The sequence below is a fragment of the Pseudochaenichthys georgianus genome, chromosome 9 (genome assembly GCF_902827115.2).
Source record: "Pseudochaenichthys georgianus chromosome 9, fPseGeo1.2, whole genome shotgun sequence".
Taxonomy (NCBI): Eukaryota; Metazoa; Chordata; class Actinopteri; order Perciformes; family Channichthyidae; genus Pseudochaenichthys; species Pseudochaenichthys georgianus.
In genome coordinates this window covers 33462422-33480375 of record NC_047511.1, presented here as the reverse complement: position 1 = coordinate 33480375, position 17954 = coordinate 33462422, and the positions used below count along the sequence as shown (strand labels likewise).

Genomic DNA, 17954 nt, shown 5'->3' with positions numbered 1-17954 from the left:
TTCAGCCATAAACCTTGAACAATTACATTCAATGATTCTCTCTTCTAAACCATCAACGTGCATGTTAGACCCAATTCCAACTAAGCTGTTGAAGGAAGTTTTTCCATTAATTAGCACTTCTTTATTAAATATTATGAATATGTCTTTATTATCAGGCTATGTTCCACAATCATTCAAAGTAGCAGTGATAAAACCGCTTCTTAAAAAGCACAACCTCGATCCAGAGGTTTTAGCCAACTATAGACCTATTTCTAATCTTCCGTTCCTCTCAAAAATTCTTGAGAAAGCGATCGCAAAACAGTTGTGTGATTACTTAAAAAACAATGATTTATTTGAAGATTTTCAGTCTGGCTTTAGAACACATCATAGCACAGAGACAGCTCTGGTTAAAGTCACAAATGACATTCTAATAGCCTCAGACAAGGGACTTGTCTCTATTCTTGTTTTGCTCGATCTCAGTGCTGCATTTGATACTATCGACCATGATATCATATTGCAAAGACTAGAGCACTTAGTTGGCATACAGGGAACTGCTTTAGGCTGGTTTAGGTCCTATCTATCTGAACGCTCTCAGTTTGTACGTGTTAACGATGAATCTTCCACGCAAACCAAAGTTAGCCATGGAGTGCCACAGGGCTCAGTGCTCGGACCTATTTTGTTCACATTATATATGCTTCCGTTAGGCAATATTATAAGGAATCATTCTGTAAACTTTCATTGTTATGCGGATGATACTCAACTATATTTATCAATCAAGCCTGATGAAATTAATCATCTAAATAAAATTCAAGACTGCCTTAAGGACTTAAAAACGTGGATGACCTTAAACTTTTTGATGTTAAACACGACCAAAACTGAAGTTATTGTACTTGGCCCGAAGAATCTACGAAACAAATTATCTAAAGATATACTAACTATGGATGGCATTAATTTGGCCTCCAGTGAGACTGTAAGGAATCTTGGTGTTATATTTGATCAGGATTTATCCTTTAACGCCCACATAAAATCAATTTCAAGGACCGCCTACTTCCATCTACGTAACATTGCAAAAATCAGGCATATCTTGCCTCAAAACGATGCAGAGAAACTAGTCCATGCATTTGTTACTTCTAGGCTGGATTATTGTAACTCTTTATTATCAGGGAGTACCAAGAAGTCAGTCAAGTCGCTTCAGCTGATTGAAAATGCTGCGGCTCGTGTACTAACCAGAGTTAGGAAAAGGGACCACATTACTCCTGTTCTGGCTGCCTTACACTGGCTCCCTATAGAACACAGGATAGAATTTAAAATTCTTCTTCTCGCCTACAAAGCCCTTAATGGGCAGGCGCCATCTTACCTTAAAGAACTCATTATACCCTACTGTCCTACTAGGGCATTGCGTTCCAAGAATGCAAGGTTGTTCCTAGAATCTCTAAAAGTACAATGGGAGCCAGAGCCTTTTCTTATCAAGCTCCACATTTGTGGAATCAGCTTCCAGTTTGTGTTCGGGCGGCAGTCACCCTATCCGTTTTTAAGAGTGCGCTTAAGACCTTCCTTTTTGATAAAGCTTATAGTTAGGGCTGATTAGATTCAGCCCCTAGTTTTGCTGATATAGGCTTAGTTTGTCGGGGGACATCTTACTTCTTCCTTCTCTCTGTCTATACCTGTGTACTCTCATGTTCCGATTAACCCAGCTTCCCCAAATGTCTTTCTTTTTGGTGTCTATATACGCCGGGATCCGGAGTCATGGATGATCCTGCGGTCCTGTGTCGTGGATCGCGAGCCCTGGATCGCGAGTCGTGGCTGTGATCCTGGATCATCGGTCCTGGATGGATATCCTCGTGGATTCATCTTCCTATTATACACACATGCATTTCCAAACATTTGGACTACCTATGTTGCAAATGTATTATCTTTTCAATTTACACACGGCATCTATTGCACGTCTGTCCGTCCTGGGAGAGGGATCCCTCCTCTGTTGCTCTCCCTGAGGTTTCTCCCATTTTCCCCTTTAAACTGGGTTTTCTTCGGAAGTTTTTCCTTGTACGATGTGAGGGTCTAAGGACAGAGGGTGTCGTATTGTCATACTGATATTCTGTACACACTGTGAAGACCACTGAGACAAATGTAACATTTGTGATATTGGGCTATATAAATAAACATTGATTGATTGATTGATTGATTGATTGATTGATTGATTACCCTACACTCTTAGTATAGGACCCTCATACAGTCGGTTCTGTGGTCTTAGGGTCTTACCTGTAACCCCACAAAATGTAGATGACTAATTAAATGCTCCATCTGAAAAAACGCTGTAGATAGCAAGATATAACTAACAGTCAATTCCTGACAAACATTTAGCTCCTGTCTCTAAATACCCTGCACCTTTCATTGGGTATTATTTTTGCACACAAGCTTTCCTTAGGAAGCAACATAAAAGACCACAAGGTTCAGAGAGTGGAGTATACTGTATTACGTCAGATAACTTTCACATACAGTCACAGGAAGAGATCAGTAATGCAAAAAACAGACACATGATTCTTCATCAGGCTTTCCTTAAGAGCTGCACTTTCCATTTTTAACTAATTACACAGCTGTTTAAATACAGCAGAGAGTGTGTTGGGTTGATACCACTGATTTTGATGAAAGACACTGTTATTGGTCATTTACCACAGTTTATTTACCATATATTATAATGCAACATCTTGTAAAAAGCACACACATGTAGATATATGAGTGCACAATCAGATTATTGGTTGTAGAACACATTTCAAAAACAAAAAAACATTAACTACAAGAGTGATTTAAATGGATGACGAAAAGTAAATATCCGAACATCCCAGTGCACCGAGATCTGGTGTTTATTTTTCATCTGTTTATTTCTCAGCACGAATCAACTATAATGTGATCGACACCCAAAATCATGAGGGAAATCAAAAGTCACCATGTAAATTATACTTACTGCCGGCAAGATGTGTAGGCTGTACATTTTATATAACAATTACTGTCCGTTATTTTCACTTTTATCTTGTCTTTGTTAATTTTTATTTGGGTGGCTCATTCCTCCAGATGAAAAACGCCACGGGGACTGAGTGGGGGAGAGCGCTCTGACTGACAGCATGATCAGAAGAAAGCAGCAGAAAATATTTTAGCTTGGCTGATCTTTCATTTGTTCTGCTTCTCAACTGCTTATTACTGTATACTGTTTCCCTGCTCTGTTTAATAGCATTTTGGATTTGATTATTTAACCTGACGCAGCAGAGAGGTGTCCAGATGAGGAGCAGCCGAGGAAACACGTTTATTAAGATTAACAAAATCATTAAATTATTAGCCTTAATACTCCTTAGGAGGCAGAGCAGAATGCGGAAGGTCATGCTGCTGTTCAGCCTCCTTTTCTAATTGAGGACATTGAGGGTCAGGTGGTTCAGAAGCTTTACTAATCAATATGGCAGCACCCCTTTATTTCCACTGAGAAATATCTCCATTTTCATTACCCTGGGTCCAGGATGCTCTGCAGTAGATTAATAAGTCTCCTTTGCTTCTTCACCAGTCCCAGTTCCCTCCCACACAGACTGGTGTTTCATGTGTGCACTGATTCTGTGCAGCAGTCAGTATTTCAGACACAGAGGCTCACAGTGTAAACAGCTCACTGGTGGAGGGAGCGGGTCTGGGGGCAAGGCAGCACAGGCTCGGAGGGGAGGGGAGGCATGAGGCCAGGGTGGTACTTGGCTGGCCTCGGACCTCCAAACGCCTGAGTTGGTTGCTCCATGCCCATGTTGAGGTGCAGCGACAGGTGGGCATGGCAGTAATCCAGGGCCGACTGCTCACACCTATACAACGTAAGAGCGCTCAGCTGCTGCGGTATCTGTCAGAAACAGGAAGCAGGAAAGGGAAAGGAGAGAAATTATGAGAACCACAAGTAAGCTTTCAAAATCATCCAAAGAGCCTTAGTTTCAACATTTTTTATCAGCTCCCAGAATATTTGGAACTGGTTTAATTTACTTCATGCAGTTGTGGCTCAGCACTGTCATTAATGCAGCCTTGGCGCGCCCCAAGACCTGAAATCTGGTGCTCAAACACCCACTTTCAGCGGGAGTGATTTATATGCAAGATGTAAGCCTTAAGCAAGAGTGCCCACATATTTTCTGCCCTCTTTTAAATGGAGTCAAGGCTCCATTTAGAAAGAGAGTGCTTATTACATTACAAGCACTTTGCTGATTCAAAGACCCCTCTTGGTTTTACGTGTTAGTGTGCTCTGAATTATGTCAATTAAAAGGAATATAGCTGCATCATGGCCTGTGCGATATTGATATTAATATCTTTGTGTTTACAGAGGCTTTTTAAACAAAATATGAGAGATAATGGAGGACACATACAGGACTTGAGTGTACTATGTATCATTCACCTCCACATGGAGATACACTGTACATTAACACTACTGTTCAGACATTTGAATTATCTGTTACATATTCAAATTTTTCTTCTTTGCACGTTATATTAATATTGACACCTTTTTATGGGCTCAATATATTTGTTGGAAGTTTTCTCAGTGGTTGGATGGAATACGTTTAAACTGTGCTTTGTCAGCCAAAGTTGTCATGATCCCTAGAGTTAGTAGACAATATCAATACAAGTACAATTCCACTCTTTTTACCAATTTGATAATAAGATAAACCAAAAACAAAACAGTAAATCCTATGTAGAAAGCTTCAACTTATACTCTTCGATTGTGTTTGCATATTCGTTATTGTTCGAAGTTAAATAGAACATAATTATATCTCTAATATACCTATTTGATATTGCTGTGTACATTTGAACACATCATGATGATGTTATAGTTTTTTGTCAGATGGGTTGTACCATTGAACAGCCAAAATAAAAAGCCTTCTTCTCCTTTGTTTACTTCCATAACATAGTGACTGTCACGGATGAGTGAAGGAAGCAGGACCCAAATGCAGATAACTCTTGAGAAACCCTTTATTCCAAGGATACAGACAAGAACAGAACACTCTCCGGTGAACTCCGTCACCAACAAACAATGACCCAACACTGAACACAGACAGAGACAAGACTAAATACAAGAAGGGGTAATCATGACAACGAGAAACAGCCGGGCAGGGGAGGAGAAACACAAGGACAACAGGTGAACACAATCGGGTAATCAGGGAGGGAAACAGACAGAAAGCAGACAGGCAGGAAACGGGGGTGAACACTTAACACAATAAGACAGGAAACCCAAAGACAAGAACAACACCAACACAGACAAAACTACAAACGTGACATAAAATGTGAATTGTGACAGAACCCCCCTCTCAAGGGACGGATTCCAGACGTCCCTAGAAAAACAAAACAAAAAAGTCCAAAACCCCAAGCAGGGTGGGCGGAGGGGGTCCGGAGGACGGGTCTTGGGCTGACAGTCCAGGAACACAGCGGAGGACCAGGAAGGGGTCACGGGAGGATGGCCCGAGGGGCAAGGTACAGTCCAAAAAGGGAGATTCGGGCGGACTGCCCGGGGACAAGGCAGAGAACCAGGAAGGGGTCTCGGGCGGACGGCCCGGGGTCAAAACAGAGTCCAAGGTGGGGACCATGGAGGACCGAAGGCAGCGGTAGGAAGAGTCAGGGACCCGGGTCCGAGGGCGAAGAACGCGGCTCTCAGGGGGCCGGGCACGAGGACGAAGACCGCGGCTCTCAGGGGGCCGGGCTCGAGGGCGAAGACCGCGGCTCTCAGGGGGCCGGGCTCGAGGGCGAAGACCGCGGCTCTCAGGGGGCCGGGCTCGAGGGCGAAGACCGCGGCTCTCAGGGGGCCGGGCTCTCAGGGGGCCGGGCTCGAGGGCGAAGACCGCGGCTCTCAAGGGGCCGGGCTCGAGGGCGAAGACCGCGGCTCTCAGGGGGCCGGGCTCGAGCTGGTGTCGACCGGACAGGATCAGGAGGCCGGGCAGGAAAGCGCTGATGGGCCAGTTCCGGAGATCGGGCAGGACCCGGTGTCGGCCGGACAGAAACCGGAGCCGGTCGGACAGGCTTCGGCAGGATCCCCCACGGAAAAGGACCAGGAGTTGGCAGGAACCCCGGCGAGACCGGTGATGGACATGGGGCTGGCAGGGCCCCCGGTAGAACCTCCAACGGCACGGGATATAGGGTTGGCAGGACCCCCGGCAGAAGAGTCTTCTGCGGGACCTCCCACGGGACAGGAGAAAAGGTTGGCAGGACCCCCGGCAGGGGAGTAGACGGCGGGACCTCCAACGACACAGGACACAGGGTTGGCAGGACCCCCGGCAGGGGAGTATTCTGCGGGACCTCCAACGGCACAGGACACAGGGTTGGCAGGACCCCCGGCAGGGGAGTAGACGGCGGGACCTCCAACGGCACAGGACACAGAGCTGGCAGGACCCCCGGCAGGGGAGTAGACGGCGGGACCTCCAACGGGACAGGACACAGGGTTGGCAGGACCCCCGGCAGGGGAGTATTCTGCGGGACCTCCAACGGCACAGGACACAGGGTTGGCAGGACCCCCGGCAGGGGAGTAGACGGCGGGACCGCCAACGGCACAGGACACAGAGCTGGCAGGACCCCCGGCAGGGGAGTAGACGGCGGGACCTCCAACGGGACAGGACACAGGGTTGGCAGGACCCCCGGCAGGGGAGTAGACGGCGGGACCTCCAACGGCACAGGACACAGAGCTGGCAGGACCCCCGGCAGAAGAGTATTCTGCGGGACCTCCAACGGGACAGGAGAAAGGGTTGGCAGGACCCCCGGCAGGGGAGTAGACGGCGGGACCTCCAACGACACAGGACACAGGGTTGGCAGGACCCCCGGCAGGGGAGTAGACGGCGGGACCTCCAACGGCACAGGACACAGAGCTGGCAGGACCCCCGGCAGGGGAGTATTCTGCGGGACCTCCAACGGCACAGGACACAGGGTTGGCAGGACCCCCGGCAGGGGAGTAGACGGCGGGACCTCCAACGGCACAGGACACAGAGCTGGCAGGACCCCCGGCAGGGGAGTAGATGGCGGGACCTCCAACGGGACAGGACACAGGGTTGGCAGGACCCCCGGCAGGGGAGTAGACGGCGGGACCTCCAACGGCACAGGACACAGAGCTGGCAGGACCCCCGGCAGAAGAGTATTCTGCGGGACCTCCAACGGGACAGGAGAAAGGGTTGGCAGGACCCCCGGCAGGGGAGTAGACGGCGGGACCTCCAACGACACAGGACACAGGGTTTGAATAGGGAATGGAGAGGGAACTCGAGCGGAGACTTGAGAGGGGACTCGAGAGGAGACTGGAGAGGGGACTCCAGAGGGGACTAGAGAGGGGAACACGAGAGGGGATTTGAGAGGGGAACTAAAGAGGGGACTCGAGGAGGGACCAGAGGAGGGACCAGAGGAGGGAACTCGAGAGGGGACTCGAGAGGGGACTCGAGGGGGAACTGGAGAGGGGACTCGAGATGGAAACAGAGAGGGAACTCGAGAAGGGACTACAGAGGGGACTAGAGGAGTAACTAGGGAAGGGAACTCGAGAGGGGAACTAGAGAGGGGACCCGAGGAGGGACTAGAGGGCCTAAAGGAGGGACTAAAGGAGGGAACTCGAGAGGGGACTCGAGGGGGAACTGGAGAGGGAACTTGAGATGGAAACAGAGAGGGGACTCGAACAGAGACTAAAGAGGGGACTAGAGGAGAGACTAGAGGAGGGACTAGATGAGTAACTAGAGAAGGGAACTCGAGAGGGAAACTAGGGAGGGGACTCGAGGAGGGACTAGAGGAGGGACTAAAGGAGGGAACTGGAGATGGAAACAGAGAGGGGACTCGAGAAGGGACTACAGAGGGGACTAGAGGAGAAACTAGAGGAGGGACTAGAGGAGTAACTAGAGAAGGGAACTCGAGAGGGGAACAAGAGAGGGGACTCGAGGAGGGACTAGAGGAGGGCCTAAAGGAGGGAACTCGAGAGGGGACTCGAGGGGGAACTGGAGAGGGAACTTGAGATGGAAACAGAGAGGGGACTCGAACAGAGACTAAAGAGGGAACTAGAGGAGGGACTAGAGGAGTAACTAGAGAAGGGAACTCGAGAGGGGAACTAGAGAGGGGACTCGAGGAGGGACTAGAGGAGGGCCTAAAGGAGGGACTAAAGGAGGGAACTGGAGAGGGGACTCGAGGGAGAACTGGAGAGGGAACTTGAGATGGAAACAGAGAGGGGACTCGAACAGAGACTAAAGAGGGGACTAGAGGAGAGACTAGAGGAGGGACTAGATAAGGGAACTCGAGAGGGAAACTAGAGAGGGGACTCGAGGAGGAACCAGAGGAGGGAACCCGAGATGGGACCGTGGCAGCCGGGACCAGATCCGGGTCTGGAACCAAGGCAGCTGGGGTCGGGATCATGGCTGCTGGGACCAGAACTGGGGCCGAAACCCTGGCTGCAGGGACCGGAATAGCCGCCAGAAACATGGCTCCTGAAGCCAGAAGCCTGTCTATAAGCTCTAGCTTCGACGCCGGAAACACGGCCGTATAGGGCGCTCCCGGAGCCGGGACCATAGCCGCTGGGGCCGGCCCTGGAGCCGGAAACATGGCTGCGGGAGCCTGCACTGGGGCAGGAACCATGGCTGCTGGGACCGGAACTGGAACCATGGCTGCTGGGGCCCGTACTGGGACTGGGACCATGGCTGCTGGGGCCCGTACTGGGACTGGAACCATGGCTGCTGGGGCCCGTACTGGAACTGGAACCATGGCTGCTGGGGCCCGTACTGGGACTGGAACCATGGCTGCTGGGGCCCGTGCTCCTTGTCTGGCCTTGCGACGACTCTTCTTAGCAGCCGCCTGAATACTCCGTGGGCCTCCATAAGCCTGACGACTTCCAGCACATGACTCCAGAACAGGAGCAGGAACTGGGGAAGAAGCAGAGGTTGACTCCAGACGGAACACGCCGAGACGTATGGTGTCAGGTTGGGAATTGGGAGGTAGGGGACTAGCATGCCTGGAGCTAGCAGGCCGGGAAAAAGGTTTGACCTCAACGCTGCCCAAAAAGTCCTCCACCCACTCGGGGAGCAACTCCCTCAACCAGGGCCTTGAGGTTACCTCCTGGCGTGCCGCAGAAATAACTGACTGCCTCTCTTCCGTACTGGAGGCATATCGAAAGTCATTCCTCAAGCATGTTAACTTGTACTTTACAGCGTACAAGCTGTTTGCTGGGTCCATTCCTGGTTGGGTCATTCTGTCACGGATGAGTGAAGGAAGCAGGACCCAAATGCAGATAACTCTTGAGAAACCCTTTATTTCAAGGATACAGATAAATACCGAACAGAACACTCTCCGGTGAACTCCGTCACCAACAAACAATGACCCAACCCTGAACACAGACAGAGACAAGACTAAATACAAGAAGGGGTAATCATGACAACGAGAAACAGCCGGGCAGGGGAGGAGAAACACAAGGACAACAGGTGAACACAATCGGGTAATCAGGGAGGGAAACAGACAGAAAGCAGACAGGCAGGAAACGGGGGTGAACACTTAACACAATAAGACAGGAAACCCAAAGACAAGAACAACACCAACACCGACAAAACTACAAACGTGACATAAAATGTGAATTGTGACAGTGACATCACAATGTAACACTTTTGTTTCTATTGGTGAGCGCTCGGACAAATTATATATGTTAGGATAAGTGGTTGACTAATCACAACAGAGCCGGCCAGCTAACCAATCAGAGCAGACTTGGCTCTGGTTTTCAGACACAGGCTGAAAAGAGGTGCTGCAGCACAGGCAGAATTAGAGAATAAAGCACTTTTGAAATATTAAGACATACTGTATAAATATGTCACAGGAGTGGCAGAAAATACAATTATGAAACCTGAAATGTTGCATAAGAGGGCCCCTTTAAAAGCATGAAGGACAATCATACAAAAATATATATTAGTACACAGTGCCAGCTCGAAAATCTGTCGTATTATGAGCTGTGGACAGAACTATCGTATAATATGTTGGATTATTTGATTGTGCCACAAAAGGGATTATTTAAAAACTGATTTGATGTGAAATGGTTGTCAGATTTAGGTTTTTTTCTATTTCTGGTAACGTTACATTTCACAACGCCATCCCCATTTCGACCTTTAAAATTAAGGTCAAAGGGTTATGTTTTCCAGGATATTTGCTTTTCACTCTAAGAAAGAAGATTAGTTGAAAACAGGCTGTTGTTTTTTCAACAGATGAACTTTGCACACTACTTCAGAGGCCTTAATAAAAAATTAATATACTAAACAATGCTCAGAATGCAAAATGAGCTTAAAATGAAGGGAGGGGGATCTGAATCCGGGAGTTCTCTGTGCAAATTGTCAGGGGGAAGGATTTATTTTCTCCAATTATTGCAATAGAAAGAGTCCAACATGTAAGCGCAGTCCATATTAATTTGGTCGGTTGGCTGGTTGAACCAATAGCCCTTTCTCTGTGTGTGTACAGAAGTAGTTGGCAGAGCATTTGCAACCTTTGCCTCTTCAACATCTCTTGCCTCCTCTATTTAACTTCCACACTGCCAGTTTATCACGGCTGAAAGCCAAAGGTGCCATAAAGTAAACCGAGCTGCAGTTACTGAGACAATAAAAGCATTTTTTGCCTTCCCTCCACAGTTCAGTCAATACATAAATAAATACACCTTTAAACAATGTGAGGTGCTGTTATTATATATGTCTCCCACTGCATGAAAAGTCCAGAAAGGATAAAAAGACTTAAAATAGAAAGAGTATAACCTCTTAAATAGTTATGGGGAACCATTTTGCCTTTTTTTGGACTAAAATAGGATTTTGTTCTTTGAAGGATTTGTTTGGTTCAAAATAATCAAAAGAGAGTGTGAAATAGTTTAAATCTGCAGTGAAAAGCTTTTGATAGTGACTGCCAGTTATGTCAGGTTATTTCTGCTGTGGGCCAAAAAAACAATATATACTGTATGCTCTCTACTGTATAGCGTTAGCCTAATAGCTTAACTGCCTGAGTCATATGTTTCCAGTTTTTCCATTTCTGACCATATATCAGGAGCTGCTTTGGAGGCTTCAACTCCCGTTTCTCCTTTCAATCTGTCACCAGGTGTCCATGTCACTACTTTCGATCTTGAATCAAATAGAAGAGCTAATGCTTCATTTGTGGTGAGCCTCTTTGTATGAAGTCAAAGAGATGCCTTAGGCAGATAGTTATTTCGGAACGTAACAAGTATTCTAATGGCATAGGCAATAATGTATGGTGAATCAGCAATGTTAGGAGATTAGAGTTAGGCAGATACTGTATCTCCATTGGGCCAAAATATTACTCTTAATTAAGTCCCTAATTTCTTTATCAATGTATTCAGTCCATGGCAAATGTATCAATGTTAAAGCTTTGATCTGTGTCTGCAATTGGTGTTTGAAATTAGACCATTTTAGACTAAAAGAAGGGATAGAAACGTTATAAATGTCCCATACATTAACCTTAACAATTACTTATAATGGATCAGAGTTTCTAAATTGACCAATGTCCACCTCATTTTTCTGCTCGCCAAGGAACTAAAATGTGATGCAACAAGTGTGGTAATGCCTCGGCTTAGACATAGTGCTGTGACGCAATGACATCTCAAAGGAAAAAGTGGAAGCATTGAAAACAAATATTCAAAACAACATGTATGCACATTTGTAGAATTGTCCAGTGTAGATTTGTATGCTACAAATAAAAAAGCACTTCAATATGCAGAGATACAGTCATACACGCAGATAAACACATACTATCCCCCAAGCAAGTTTGGTTCTTAAAAAACAACCACACTGTTTCATGACCTCTCTGAGTTTTTTCTATTGCCTCCTCCTCAAACACTTTAGTCAGTTGCTGCCTTTCCCACCACTTTGCCTAAACTGTCACCTATTGCAGAGCTTACATAAAGTGCACTCTTAGCCTGCAGTTCACTACATTTGCTTGTTATTATGTAGCTGCTTACCATGATAAAAACATAATTTATATTTCATTGGGTCTATCAAATTTTAGTAAGGTCCTCCTTAAAATGTTTTCATTGATTTAAGGGTGATAAGTGCAACTTTTTCTCTGATAACAATTGCAAAGTAGGACTGAATCGAATCATTTGAGCCCATATGACTTGCCCCAGATAAGCCCTCTCAAGCACTTCATAAATATGAATTCAATACACTGTTGGTCTGACATTACAGAGTTAAAGAGAGACAGAAACATCACTGAATGTGCAACTCTTTAACACACGTCATAAAGAATGAGTTTCTGTGAGTGAAGCAGTGGGATGTGAAACAGCAAGTGATGGAAACTGGGATTTCACACTTACAGTACAAGTCATTCTAATGGCATTCATTTTATGTAATCTCCTCTGCTCTATGTATATTGGGTCAATCTCCCCTCTTCTATACATATTAAATTTAACAAGACAAACCATGCGGAGAGACAGAAATCAGCGCTGCCTGAAAACAAAGCAATGGGCTGCAAAAATGGAAATGTGGAGGTAGGACAATGAAATACGATCCAGAAAGACCAGTTTGAGTATGACTGTGTAATTTACAGGCCAACATGATGCACTGTAGTTGTGTAATACAGCAATAAAGAATTTTACAAGGTTACAACGCTGGCATTTATGTTATCCTTCATTGCAATGAGGTAAACAGTATAGAAATATAATCTGTATTTTAATCTAAATCTAAATTTCCTTTTTAAGATTGATTGTTTTCTAGATGAATCAGTTTATATAATGTAAGAAAAAACCCATCATTAAAAAGACATATTCTCAATATAGATATTCATTTAAATTTCAACAGATACTGTACAAGCAGGGATACCAAATAACGTTCGTTTGATCGACTAATGGATGAGTGGATTACTTTTTGCAGTTTAGAATATATTAATTGATTTGTTACCATCACGTTTCTTTCCGATGCCATGCCATCAAGCGACTGTATGAAGCTGTGTTTAGGCACTGCAGTGCTAATACTAGCATGCTGGCATGCTCCCAAAGACAATGCTAAAATGCTGATGCTTAGCAGGGGCTGATGGGAATGCAGGTGGGAAACATATTGGACAAATAAAATCTGACTTGATGTTGGGGTTAAAGGAAAAGTCAGAAGACTAGAAGTGATAACAATTCATCCCGAGGTCAACATCAATGCGTTTTATGATGCTACATCCATCCAGTGACATTTTACTCCAAACCACAAATGTGATCGTCATTGTAGTGCTCGAGGAAAAGCCAGCGGATACAACAATGTCAGTAGAGTTCACCCATAAATATCTGTATCAAATTCCTCTGCAATCTTTCTTATAGTTATCTGGACCAAAGAGATGAACTGGACAACAAAAAAGCCAAGATTGCCATCAGTATAGTCAGGCTGAAAAAAGCTATAAACTGTAACTATAGGAAGATTGAATCTGCACGGATATTGCAGACTAACATGATTTTAATTTAGGATAGTATATTGCTGTAGTTATCAGGAAAAAATTTAAACTTTCTTGTAACCAAAAGGTCACATTTTTTAATTACAACAACATCCTTATGTCTTTCAATTAGCTGACAGATCATTACCACCGCTCCGTGTTTTTGTTAAAAATGTCAAAAAGCTTCTCTACCTCAGTGTCGGTCCTTGTGGAAACAAGCATCATCTAATTACTAAAATACCAAATGTCAAAAGAAAGTCCATTAACATAATGCCAGCTCTCTTTATAAGTCTGATGAAGGTTTGATGCAGTTGAGAGTCATTACATTGATTTAATGGTAATGTTGTATTTTATGTTGGTACATCTCATATGTCAACCAAATATTGTATTACATCTTCAATCCATACTGTGCAGATGCAGGATTTTCTTAATGTGTGAGGTGGAGTTTAAATATCTGCATTTCAAAGTCGGTAAACTAGAAAAAGGATCAGTTGCATGAATTACCACAGAAGAATATAAGCAAAGCCTTTTCGGCCAACTAAGCTGAGTGAGCATTCAGGTTTAATCAGGAATATTGAGGAAATGTTGGCTGGTATGGTTGGAGCTCTTAGAGAGGTGAGTCATTGGCTAGCAGAGCCTGGAGCGTGGCCAGCCGAGCTGCTTAGGGCTGCAAACACTCAGATTCTGCCTGAGGCATGATCACCATCTTCCCTCCACTTTAATGACTGACGAATTCCTTTACAATCTAGTTTTGTGCAACCTAAGCGGATAAATATAAAATGAATTCAAATCTCTTGATTACAATAGCTTTCCAGGAATAGTGTTGTTTCCTCTTGACAGTTGTAAGACGGTATCCAGTGAGTCACTGGCGTCAAGCCAAAGTAATAAAGCGGGCATCTGGCATCAGTCCGATCTTGTCCTCACTTTAAGTTAACTGTTTAAACTACAGCTCAATGTGTTTATCCTGAAATGAGTTAAAAGAGAACAAAGTAAACTGATTACAAAGGCTGCTTGCTACCTGTTGAAACTACATTTCCGTCCCAGGTGCTGTAACGGCCCCTACACACGGCGGCGTGCGTTGCCGCTTCAACGCTTCTGCCCATTCACTTTGAATGGGGTGACGTCACGATTCGCCGAACTGCATTGTGGGAGCAAAGCGTAGCTTCTCTCGCGGTGCTCGCTGCAAAAGTAGAGCAATGTTCTACTTTTGCCGCCTCGACGGAGGCGTCAGTCAATCAAATCCCTCGTATGAAAATCTGACAGTACAGTACAAGCACTAGCCAATCAAACCGGGTGTATGTTGGGAGAGCCAGACTGCAGTTATTTCCCATATGTCAAGAAATGGAGGAGAAAATTATCGTGGCGGTAGGGAATCACCCGGTACTCTATGACCAGTACCTCTTTACATACAGGGATACAAACCGGAGGAGCCAGGCATGGGGGGAGGTGGCAGAGACAGTGGGTGAAACTGGTAGGTTTTCGCTTGTTTGGGGAGTTTATATCCAGTGTACTTCGTTTGAATGGACAGCTAGCAAGCATAGACAGTATATTTAGCCACATGGATGTAGCATGAATGCTTTGCTTTGTATGTCCGGGGCGGGACATTCATGTGATTGGTTGTTGGTCGTGTTGCTCGCGTTGTCTCCCCAAGCTCAAGACACGCCCACCGCCAAGCGGTAACGCACGCCGCCGTGTGTAGGGGCCGTAAGTGTGGGTAATTTATATCTCAGGTTAAGTGATCCCATGTTAATTTAATGAAACACTTTTTTGTATCTTCTTCTCAGCTAGAATGACTCACTCTGTATCAGCGGAAACCTCAAGAGTTTAAAGTGTTAAGAAGTGATCTTCTTAGTTGGTCCGCAAAGTGTTTCAGGCTTTAAGTGGTAACAGCTATTATTATAAACCATAGTGCTGTTTTTTTGTAGTGTGTATAACACACAATTTTATCAGTAGTGAGAAAGAATGTCATTGTTAGACAAAAGATACATTAAAATTACCAAAACATAAACTTCTAATTTGGAAGTAATAAATTAAAGCAGGCATGAAACAGTGAGATAATTTCTGCCCAACACTGCAGTGTTAGGTTTAACAATGTCTAGCAATCACCAAGCCATTTTATAATGCTAACATGACTAAGCTATTTGGACATATTATTACAAACGGCTTCATATTGTAAACACACACAGAGCCTAGAGGTACTGGTAGGTTTGTGTTACTTCAGGCTAGCTCTTCCCCCCTGTTTCCCGTTATTAACTAAGCTAAGCAGCTCCAAATGCACTCTACTCTCTAGTTAAAAAGAGTATATTTTCAAGTGTAATCATTCAAAATATGATTTTTTTTAATTCAACCAGATAAAAAGCATTGAGATAAAATCTCATTTACAATGCTGACCTGGCCAAGAAGGCAGCAACGTTACACATTATTACTCATAACACAGACATATAAAATACAGAGGACACAACTAAGTAAAAAAAACCAGATTATTCCAGACACTTTGCAAAGCCCTTATGTCACAAACATTAAATTGGAACTGAAACTGGCTCTTTGGCAATCCTAGTGTTTTATAACAAAGGGCGCAGATCTTCAAAGCACTCCACTGATCCACTCTAAAGCACTTGTGGAAAAGGACAATGATATAAACTTGTGTGACACAGCACACAGCAATTCATTATAATTCCCAAGCTACTTTGGATTGCTAATAAAAACATTAACATGGGTGGTCCCCCTTTGCACTGCTCTGAATGTAGGTCAAGCTGCAGCTAAATGATTCCCAATTAGGTGATAGGCAGCTGCACCATGCCAGCATGCCTCAGACTGGCAAGGGAGGCATGAGCTCTCATTGGCATATTAACAACATCCTCCGCCTGCGCTGTGCTGCTGCTCTCTGTCAGCGAGATAATTCACTCAGTGGTCAGCGCTGCGGCGGGAGAGCACAGACAAGCCTCTATTATCATCGCTGTCTATTAGACTACACACGGATGCTGAATAGCATGCTAATGGAAACAAGACACTCTACCCTGATTGTTGCTTGGTATGGATAAATGAAGAAATGATTTCAGGGTGAATGGCACAGAGATGAAGCTGATAACAACTTCGCTTAATAAATCGTTTAGAGTCAGATATGGTTTATTATACCTGTGAATTATTATGTTGCATTCATATACACAAAAGCTTAGAATAATGCTCTCTTGCACTGATTTGTTTTACCTTGTTGGCCCAATTACTTCAATAACATGTCTTATGTTTGACTAATGAATTCCTAAATACAAATTAGGTATTTATTTATTACACTTTGTGTATGTGGATTTCTTCCAGAAAATGCCTCATTTGCATATTGAAAACAATATACCTGGCTTTATCTAACATTCAGATCTCTTTTCTGGAAATGTCTGAAAATTAGAGCAAATGTAATAAGTTAAGTGCCATTAGCATATTTCAACATAACATTTCATCCATCCATCCATCCATCCATCTTCTCCCGCTTATCCGTGGTCGGGTCGCGGGGGTAGCAGTTCCTGCAGTGAGCCCCAAACTTTCTTTTCCCTGGCCACATCAACCAGCTCTGACTGGGGTATCCCAAGGCGCTCCCAGGCCAGCGAAGAGATATAATCCCTCCACCTGGTCCTAGGTCTACCTTGGTCTCTTCCCAGCTGGACGTGCCTGGAACACCTCCCTAGGGAGGCGCCCAGGTGGCATCCTAACTAGGTGCCCGAACCACCTCAACTGGCCCATTTCGACGCGAAGGAGGAGCGGTTCAACTCCGAGTCCCTCCCGGATTACCGAACTTCTCACCTTATCCCTAAGGGAGACACCAGCCACCCTGCAGAGAAAACCCATCTCGGCCGCTTGTATCCGCATTTCAGAACATTTGAAATGCAACATACAGTAAGTGTGTTTCTTCAACTTCCATGGTGATTTAACAAGATACAACATTTCCCTTAATCGCCTGTAGTCTCTCCTTGTAATGTTAAACACATCTTTGAACACATATTACACAGCAGGCCGTCAGAAATAAGGACTGAAACAACTAATTTGTATCTGAACTGAAACTCAAAGTTTTTCATTGTAAGACTGCATGAGATGGAACTCTAAAAAGATCATCTTTTCGCTGACTTTAATATTCACCATGTAATTACATTTCTATTTGAAAAGCTCTTTGCATTTGTCAAAATAACCATAATCCATCAGATGTGGGGATTTATCTTCTCCTAATGCAGCTCATCCCATTTTCTGCTCATCAATGTTGGCAATGCACGCTAAGATTATGTTATTTACTGGATCAACAGTTTATGAGTCACTAAAGAGTCTTTCCACATGTATGTATGTATGTATGTATGTATATAGGTAACCTGAATAGGGATACCAGAAAATATAGATGCATAGATGAATTCCTATGATGAGAAGCGATGTGCACCACAGTGTTGCTGCATTCTCCCTCGTTGACTGTTTTCCTCTCTTCTTACACTCCCACACACGTCCCTGAGTGCACACATACACCTTAAGTAATTCAATTTAATAGAGCTCCTTCATGCCCACAATGTACAACAAGTACCATACATTGTAATGCTAGATGATGGTAT

At 44.8% G+C, this 17954-nt stretch overlaps 1 protein-coding gene across 1 annotated transcript in view; it reads right to left on the bottom strand.

Moving 5' to 3' along the window:
- Positions 1-2461: 2461 nt before the first annotated feature.
- Positions 2462-17954, bottom strand: part of LOC117452766 (leucine-rich repeat transmembrane neuronal protein 4) — an 82566-nt gene continuing 67073 nt past the window's right edge. Inside the window, exon 3 of the mRNA XM_034091519.2 lies at positions 2462-3844. The gene's annotated coding sequence lies outside the window, so the exon portion shown is untranslated. The remainder of the gene's footprint in view (positions 3845-17954) is intronic.